We start from the raw sequence: 10,082 nt of genomic DNA on the forward strand, positions 1-10,082 counted from the left end.
CAGCATAATCTTTTGTTCTGCAGCCCAGCAGGCACGGACTCCATTGAAAAGGGACTATAACTTGAATACTTAAAGAAACTTTTTATTCTCATTCTGGACTTTTTAAACTCTATTCCCATGACAGTCTCTTTTTCTCCCAGTATTTCAATTCTGTAACAGCACTTGAAGTATCTGCACCGCAGTACCCTGAACGTGGGATGGCACCGAGAAGTGACGTTACGAACTTTTCACTACGCTCATTCGAGTGCACCTGACAATAAAGGCTATTCTGATTATACTCAGTGACCTAGGCTTTACAACTTCAGTGGGAACAAATTCCACAGACAGACCACACTGAGTGAAGAAATGTCTCCTTATCTAAGTCTTAAATGGCCTAATTTGTAATCTAAGACCATATCCTCTGGTTCTCCAACCAGGGAAATCATCCATCCTGCATCTATTCCAGCCCTGTTAGAATTTTATACACTCCAATCAAATCCCCTCTTGTACCTTTTTTTTTATAAATTCTAGAGTCCAGTTGAGCCAATCTCTCTTCTTAGGGTATTCCTGCCAAGCTCATTACCAGCTGGTGAACCTCTCTTCATTCACTCTATGGTAAAGATACCCCCTCTTGCCTTCGGATTAAAAGTGCATACAGTATGCCAGATACAGTGTGACCAAGACCTGGTATAGCTCCGGTAAGACATCACTATTTCAGAAGTAAAATTCTCTTGGAGTGGAGTCCAACAGACCATAGTCATAACATTATACAGCTTAGACAAGGCAGAACAACTATCAAGTCTATGCCAACTTATCTACATTAAGCCCATTTCTCAGCACTTGGTCCATACCCTGGATTGCTATGACATTCAAGTGCTCATCCATGCACCTTTTAAAGATGTAAGGATTACCACCTCAACTACTCTCCTTGGCAGTGCATTCCAGATGCCAACCAACTTCTGGGTGAAAGTTATTTTCCTCTGATCCCCTCCATGTCTCCTAATCTTCATCTTCAAAATGTTGCCCTTCTTCTAATGACCCTTCAATGAAGGTGAATAGCTGCTACAGGAAGGGTATTGTTAAATTGGAAAGGGTGCGGAAAATGTTCACAAGGATGTTCTGAGGAAGGGTCACCCAGACTTGTAACATTAACTCTAGCGTTTTCTTCACAGATGTGTTGGAGCTGCTGAGCCTTTCCAGCAACTTCTGTTTTTGCTCCTGATTTACAGCATCCAACGTTCTTACAGTTTTTGTTAACAAGAATGTTACTGGGACTGGAAGGTTTGAGGTATAAGGAGAGGCTGGACGGATTGGGACTATTTTCCCTGGAGCATAGGAGGCTGAGGGGTGACCTTACAGAGGTTTATAAAATCATGAGGGGCAGAGATTAGGTGACTAGACCTTTTTATTAGGGTCGGGGAGTTCAAAACTACAAGGTATAATTTTAAGGTGAGAGGAGACCGATTTTAAAAGGGACCTGAAGGACAATTTCTTCACATTGGATGGTTTGTATGTGGAATGAACTGTCAGAGGAAGTGATAGATGCAGGTACAATTACAACATTTAAAGAATCATTTTGACAGATACATGAATTGGATACATTTTGAGGGATATGGGCCAAATGCAGACAAATGGAGTTAATTTAATTTGGGAAACTTAGTCAGCATGGACAAGTTAGACCGAAGGGTCTGTTTCCATGCTATGACTCTATGCTTCCTCAGCACACTTGCCATGCCCCTCATAATTTTACACACCAAAACCAGGTCCACTTTCAGCCTTCTCTGCTCAAAGGAAAACAACCTGAGCTTGTCTAGCCTCTCTTCATAGTTAATTTGCTCCATCCCAGGTAGACCCTGGTGAATCTCATTTGCATCCCATCCAGTGTAATCATTTCTTTCCATACTGTGGTGAGCAGAACTGCACACAGTACTCCAGCAATAACGTAACCAAAATTCCAAAGAGTTCAGCATAACCTCCCTGCTCACATAATCTATGTTGCAACTGATAAAAGCAAGTGTCCTGTGGGTGGTCTAAGCCATGCTATTAACTTGATCTGCTGCCTTCAGGAATCTGTGGACAAGCATCCAAGATCTCTCTGTTGCTCTGAGCTTCTTAATGTTCTGCCATTCATTGAATACTCCCTGGTCTTGTTACTTCTTCCAAAGTGTATCACTTCATACATTTCAGGGGTAGATTCCATCTCTGACTGATCTGCCCATCTGACCATCCCAACCACATCTTCCGATCATCTAAGTTTGAGTTTAATTTATTGTTGTCACATGTGCCGAGATACAGTGAAAAGTCTGGTTTTGTGTGCTATATGTGCAGTTTGTACCATACAAACTACATCAGGGTAACAGAACAGCGTGCAAAATACAAAGTTCAGAGCTACAAATAAGGTACAGCCAGAAGATACAGAGCTCAGAATTAATATTTGAGTGGTCTGTTCTCAAGTCTGATAGCTGTGGAGAAGCTATTCCTAAATCTTTTTGTGTGCGTATTCAAACTTTTTATATCTTCTACCTGACAGAGGAGGGTGGAAGAGAGTATAACTGGAGTGAGAGGTCTTTTGATCATGTTGGTGCCTTCCCGAGGCAGTGGGAAGCATAGATGGAGTCAGTAGATGAAAGGCTGGTTTTCACAATATAGTAGGTTGTGTTCACAACCTTCCACATTTTCTTGCAGTCTCAGGAGCGGTAGTTGTCATATCATAGTGCATCCTGATAGGAAAATTTCTATGATACGTTTATAAAAATTGCTAAGAGAACATGCCAAATTTCCTTGATCTTCTGAGGAAGTAGAGATGTTAATGTGCTTTCTTGACCATTGCATTGATGTGGGTGGACCAGGATGGATTGTTGGTGATCATCACTCCCAGTAATTTGATGCACTCGACTGTTTCCACCTCAGCATCATTGACACACAGGGGCTTACTGAAGTCAAGGACCAGCTCCCTTATTTTGCTGTCAATGCTGGAGAGATTACTGTCTTTATACCATGCCGCTAAGTACTCAATCTCATCCTGTATTCTGTATCATTGTTGTTTGAGATCCGACCTAAGCCTGTCATGGATTATAGATGAAGTTGGGTGGAATTGAGCCACACAGTTGAGTGTGCAAGAAGTTTATAGTGAGCTGAATATGCAGCCTTGCACGGCGCCAGTTTTAAGGTTTATGGTAGAGGAGGTGTTGTTGCCTAGTCTTACTGATTGCAGTCTATGGGTCAGGATGTCAGGGATTCTGTTACAGAGCAGGGAGCTGAGACCTCGGCCCCGGAGTTTAGAGATAAATTTGGTGTTGAAAATAGAACTGTAGTCATTTAATTAGGAGCCTTATGTGTGTATCCTTGTTATTCAAGTGTTCTAGGGATGAGTGTAGGACCAAGGAAATAGCATCCATTGTAATCTTGTTGTGCCAGAAAGCGAATTGCAAAGGATCGAGGCAGTTGGTAGGCTGGAGTTGATGTGAGCCATCGCTAACCTCTCAAAATACTTCATAATTATGGAGGACAGAGCCACCGGGTGGTGATCATTGAGGCACACTGCATGACTTTTCTTTGGCACTGGGATGATTATGGTTTTCTTGAAGCAGGTGGGAGATTCAACTCGTAAGAACAGTTTAAAGATATTTGTGAATACTCCCAACAGCCGGTCCGGACAGGATTTGAGTGCATGGCTGGTGACAACAACAGGGCTACAGACACTTTCCATGGGTTCACTCTCTCAAGGCTGATCTAACGTCTGCAGCAGTGTGGGTATATATGCATCCCAAAGCTATTGGTTTGGTGACATCATTTCACTGACCTTCTGTTCAAAATGAATAAGTCTTCTGTTCAGACATCCTTCCCAAGTATTAATCACCCGGCAAATCTTCATGTCACTTGCCAACTTGTTTATCATCACTCTTTTTCCCCCACCTTCTCATCCACATTGTTCATAAACAAATTGGGACTCAATACTGAGATAACACGGTGTGAAGCTGGATGAACACAGCAGGCCAAGTAGCATCAGAGGAGCAGGAAACCTTGACGTTTTGACTCAGGACCCTTCTTCAGGAGAGCTGGCATCTGGCCTCGGCGATGTAGAGGTCAGTGTGCCATACTAGAACTGCACCTCCCTTGTCCGCAGATTTATGGTGAGGTTGGGAGGGTGGGGGAGTCGTTGGAGTGGGAGAGAGGGGTGGAGAGGTTGAGGCAATTGATGTCACGGCCGCAGTTGGAGGTGAAGAGGTGAGTGGGGGTGGTGTCCAGGAGGAGGGGCTGCATCGGAGGTGGGAGAAGGGGTCAGTAGAGGGAGGATTAGGTTCACGATTACAGAAGTAAGCTTGGAGGCAGAGGCGGCAGAAAAACTGCTCAACGTCCAAGCATGACCAGTATTCATTGATGTGTGAGTGGAGGGGGACAAAGCTGAGTCCTTTACTGAGAACTGACCGTTCGTCCTCAGTAAGGGGTGGTCCGGGGGGGATGGTGAAGACTCAGCAGGGCTGGGTGCTGCTGTCTCCTCTGGAGCTCCTCAGGCATGAACTCTTTGACACTACCTACTACTGTCCCCTTGATCATGATCCCACCTCCAACACCAAACCATCATCTCCCAAACTATCTATAACCTCATTACTTCAAGTGACCTTCCACCCACAGCTTCCAACCTCATCGTTCCCCAACCCCATATCGCCCACTTCTATCTCCTTCCCAAAATCCACAAACCTGACTGCCCTGGTCAACCCATTGTCTTGGCCTGCTCTTCCCCCACCGAACCTATCTCCACCTATCTGGACCCCATTTTCTCCCCCTTGGTCCAGGAACTCCCTACCTAAGTCCATGACACCATCCACGCCCTCCAACTCCTCCAGAACTTCCAATTCCCTGGTCCCCAACACCTCAAGTTTACCATGGACATCCAGTCTCTATACACCTGCATTCCCCATTCAGATGGCCTAAAGGCCCTCCGCTTCTTCCTGACCTGTAGGCCCGTCCAATCCCCCTCCACTGACACCCTCATCCGCTTCGCCGAGTTCGTTCTCACCCTCAACAACTTTTCTTTTGATTCCTCCCACTTCCTACAAACAAAAGTGGGGAGCCATGGGTACCCACATGGGCCCAAGCTATGCCTGCCTCTTTGTCAGTTACGTGGAACAATTCCTCTTCCAGACCTACACTGGCCCTAAACCCCATCTCTTCCTCCGATACAGTAGTGTATCAGTGGTGCCTTGGCAACACCTTCTACCCCAAACTTAAGTTTTCACCTGGACCATCTCTAATACCTCTGTCTCCTTCTTGGACCTCTCTGTCGCCATGTCCGGCAACCACCTAGATACCAACATCCATTTCAAGCCCACTGATTCCCACAGCTACCTACAATGCACCTCCTCCCACCCACTTTCCTGCAAAAATGCCATCCCCTATTCCGAATTCCTTCACCTCCACCACATCTGCTCCCAGGATGAGGCATTCCACTCCCGTACATCTCAGATGCCCTCGTTTATCAAGGGCCACAATATTCAGTGGCCAAGAATGCCTCGACCATGTCTCCCACATTTCCCACACCTCATCCGTCACACCCCCTTGCCACAACAAAAACCAAAACCGAATCCTCCTTGTCCTCATGTACCACCCGACCAACTTCCGAATCCAATGCATCATCCTCCAACACTTCTGCCATCTGCAATCCGACCCCACCACCAAAGATATTTTTCCCTCCCCACCCTTATCTGCCTTCTGGAGGGACCACTCTCTCCATGACTCCCTTGTCAGCTCCACACTCCCCTCCATCTCCACCACACCCGGCACTTTTCCCTGCAACCGCAGGAAGTGCTATACCTGCCGCCACACCTCCCACTTCACCTCCATCCCAGGCCCCAAGAAGTCTTTCCACATCAAGCGGATGTTCACCTGCACATATGCCAATGTGGTATACTGCATCCGCTGTTCCTGGTGTGGCCTCCTCTACACCAGGGAAACCAAGCGGAGGCTTGGGGACAACTTTGCAGAACACCTACGCATGGTTCGCACTAAACAACTGCACTTCCCAGTCGCGAACCATTTCAACTTCCCCTCCAATTCCACAAATGACATGTCCATCCTGGGCCTCCTGCAGTGCCACAACGATGCCACCACAAGGCTGCAGGAACAGCAACTCATATTTCACTTGGGAACCCTGCAGCCCAATAGTATCAATGTGGACTTCACAAGATTCAAAATGTCCCCTCCCCCCACTGCATCCCAAAGCCAGTCCAGCTCACCCCTGCCTCTCTAACCTGTCCTTCCTCCCACCTATCCTCTCCTCTCATCTCAAGTGTCACCCCCATCTCCTACCTACTAACCTTGACCTGTCCATCCTCCCTGGACTATCTTTCTCCTCCCTACCTCCCCACCTACACTCACCTTTACTGGTTCTACCCCCACCTCTTTGACCGGTTTGTCTCCTCTCCACCTAACCTCTCCTCTATCCAACTTCTATCCACCTTGCCCTCTCTCCCTGTTTATTTCAGAACCCCCTTCCCCTCCCCCATTTCTGAAGAAGCGTCTAGGCCCAAAACGTCAGCTTTCCTGCTCCTGTGATGCTGCTTGGCCTGCTGTATTCATCCAGCTCTACACCTTGTTATCTCATGTTATGATAGAGTTGCTTGAATGGAATTTAACTTTACTTTCTCTCCACAAAGATTGCCAGACCTGTTTCTCCAGAAATTGCCGTTTTTGTTTAGGTCCTACTCTTTTCTTAGTGATCTTCTTTCCCTTTATATACTTACAGAATATCTTGGGTATTCTCCCTTATTAGTATCAATGTTTTCTCCTGCTACCTCTTTACCCTCTCAATTGTTTTCTTAAATAACTCTTTCTATACCCCTTTCGGGCTTCAGTTGAATTGTTCCCTTTACACCATTCAAAACCATCTCTTCTCCTTCTTATCCATTTCTGAATATTCCTAGACATCCAGGATTCACTGGGCTTGTTGGTTCTATACTTCACCCTAAAGAGAACATGCCGGGCCTCTTCCCTCCCAATTTCCATTTACAGTTTTGCAGTGATCATCCCAGAAGTAGTCTTTTCTAGTCTACTTTGTCCAGTTCCTGCCTTATTTTAATAAAATTTGCCTTCTCCTAATCCAAAACTGCTCTTTGCAAACCATTTCTCTCCTTTTCCAATTTGCATTTACCTTGTTCTGTGGTGAGGTCACCATCACTAAAATGCTTTCCACTGTCACTTTGAGCACCTGTTTGACTTTGTTACCTAGAATTTGATCCAGCATTGCATTGTCTCCTGTTGGACTTTCTGTTGACATTCAAACACACTCCTGAATACTTCTCAAGAAATCTGTCCCCATCTAAACCTTTTACAGAATATGACTGTACCAAGTAATGTAGGGGAAGTTGAAATACCTGAATTTAATTAAGCTGTTATTGTTATTATCACCATTTTGCCTTCATAATCGCTTGATGAACCTCTCTGGTTACATGCATTGACTGGTGCACCAGGACATCAAAATCCCTTTGTGCTTCTACATTTTCGAACACATCACTATTTAAATAAAACTCTGCCTGTTTGCTTTTCATACTGAAGTGTATAACTTCACGTTTAACCATGTTATAGTGCATCTGCCATGTGTTTGCCCACATACTGAACTCGTTTATATCACCCTAAAGCCTCTGTTAGGCAGAAGACGCAGAAGCTTGAATACATGCACCAACAAGTTCAAAAACAGCTTCTTTCCTGCCATATTATACTGATGAATAAATTTTATAACATCAAATAATGTTGATCTTGTTAATGCTGACCACTCTTCATGCATCTCCATGCTTTGCTCTGTCTAAACACCCTGTGACCTGAATGTCCTTGTGTGCTGTGACTAGCTTTTACTGGTCTCAAAGCAAAGCTTTTCACTGTATTCAGGTATATGCCACTACAATAAATGAAATCAAATCAAAATCACTTCTTTATATTCTCCTTAAAATTCACAATCCAACCTAGTTTTATCTGATCAATTGTGAACAAGTAAGGCTGAAACCTTGACCCCTGTATGGCATCGCTATTCATTGACTGACTGCAATTTGGAAAATGACCCGTTTATTCCATTCCTCTGTTTCTGGTTTGTCAATCCATTCTTAATCCAGATCAGTACATTACTCGTAAACCAGTGTGCTTTAACTTTTCTGTCTAGCTTCTTCAATGGGATCTGATCAATAGTGTTCTTTGAAATGTGAACATGCCACAGCCTCTATCTTATCTATTCTACTAGATACATTCTGAAAAATCTCCAGTTGATTGATTAAACATGACTTCCTTTCCAGAAACCCATACTGATTTTGTCTAATCTGATTAATATTTTCCCAGTCTTCTGTTATCATATCCTTTATAAAACTCTACAGTTTTCCCTGATATAGGCAATTTGTCTGTAATTCTCTTGCAGTTCTTTTCCTCCCTCCCTTTTTAAATATTGGAATCACATTTGCCACCCTTCAACCTGGAGGAACTTATTCAAAGTCTATTGAATTTTGGAAGACATCCACCAGCGCATCCAATATTTCCAGGGCCATTTTGTTTAGTGTTCTGGGATATATTATAGTCCTGGGGATTTGTCCAACTTTAACCCCAATAATTTATCGAGCATCTTTTTTTTGCACTAATACTGATTTTCTCTGAATTCTGGAAGGTCTTTCTCATTTGACCTTTGGTTCCTTAATCATTCAGACAAATTATTTATGCCCTCTCTTGTGAAGATGGAACCAAAGTACATGCCCAATTCAGCCCTTTATTTGTACTCCATTATAGCTACCCTGATTTCTGACTGCCAGGAAACTATTTTATCTTCACTCATCTTTTTCTTTTCATATGTTTATAGAAGCTTTTAGAAGTTAGTCCTTACAATCTTTGCAAGTTTACATGCATAGTCTGTGATAGTGGGAACTGCAGATGCTGGAGAATCCAAGATAACAAAATTTGGAGCTGGATGAACACAGCAGGCCAAGCAGCATCTCAGGAGCACAAAAGTTGATGTTTTGGGCCTAGACCCAAGATGAAGGGTCTAGGCCCAAAACATCAGCTTTTGTGCTCCTGAGATGCTGCTGGGCTTGCTGTGTTCATCCAGCTTCACACTTTGTTATCTTAGATTCTCCAGCATCTGCAGTTCCCATTATCCCTGAACTACCTGTTGCCTGCCACTTCAATGCACCACCCTGCTCCCCAGCCAACATCTCTGTCTCTGGCTTGCTAATGTGTTCCAGTGAAGTCCAACGCAAGCTGGAGGAACAACACCTCATTTTCCGCTTGGGGACTCTACAGCTGTCCGGACTCTATTATTGAGTTCAATAATTTTAGGGCCTAAGTTCTCCCATGTCCAGCACCCCAACCTGCACACCAGGCCTTGTTACTACATAGCCTGTCATTACACCCTCTGCTGTTGTCAGTCACTAACAGTCCCCATTAACAACTATTCACCCTCTCAGCCTGATCGTTAGCAACTCCTTTGTCTGTCCAACTGTCTTTCTCTCTCTTTGGGCCCAATGATGTCGTGTACTCCCTACTCCACCCATCTACCTATTTTCTGCATATAAACTGGCAATTTCACAGTCACCATCAGTTCTGAGTAACGGTCACTGGACCCGAAATGTTAACTCTATTTTCTCCTGCACAGATGCTGCCAGACTTGTTGAGATTTTCCAGAAACTTTGTTTTTGTTCCTGGAAACTGACAATTTGACCTAGAACCTAGAACCATACAGCACAGGCTCTTCGGCACACAATGTTGTACCGAACTTTTACCCAAAACCTGAGGTCTATCTAATCTCTACCCCAACCTTATACTATCATCCACATGCCTATCTAATAGCCACTTAAATACCCCTAATGAGGCCAACTCCACTACCCTCTCTGGAAATGCATTCCACATCCCTACCAGTCTCTGAGTAAAGAACTTACCTCTGATGTCTCCCCTATATCTAACTCCACTCACTTTAAAACTATGCCCATTTATAAAGCTACCTCTACCCTAGAAAAAAAGTCTCTGGTTGTCCACTCTATCTAGACCTCTGATCATTTTGTACACCTCTATGAAGTCACCTCTCATTCTTCGTTGTTCCAAAGAGAAAAGTCCTAGCTTTCTCAACCTTTCTT

The sequence above is a fragment of the Stegostoma tigrinum genome, chromosome 5 (genome assembly GCF_030684315.1).
Source record: "Stegostoma tigrinum isolate sSteTig4 chromosome 5, sSteTig4.hap1, whole genome shotgun sequence".
Classification (NCBI taxonomy): Eukaryota; Metazoa; Chordata; class Chondrichthyes; order Orectolobiformes; family Stegostomatidae; genus Stegostoma; species Stegostoma tigrinum.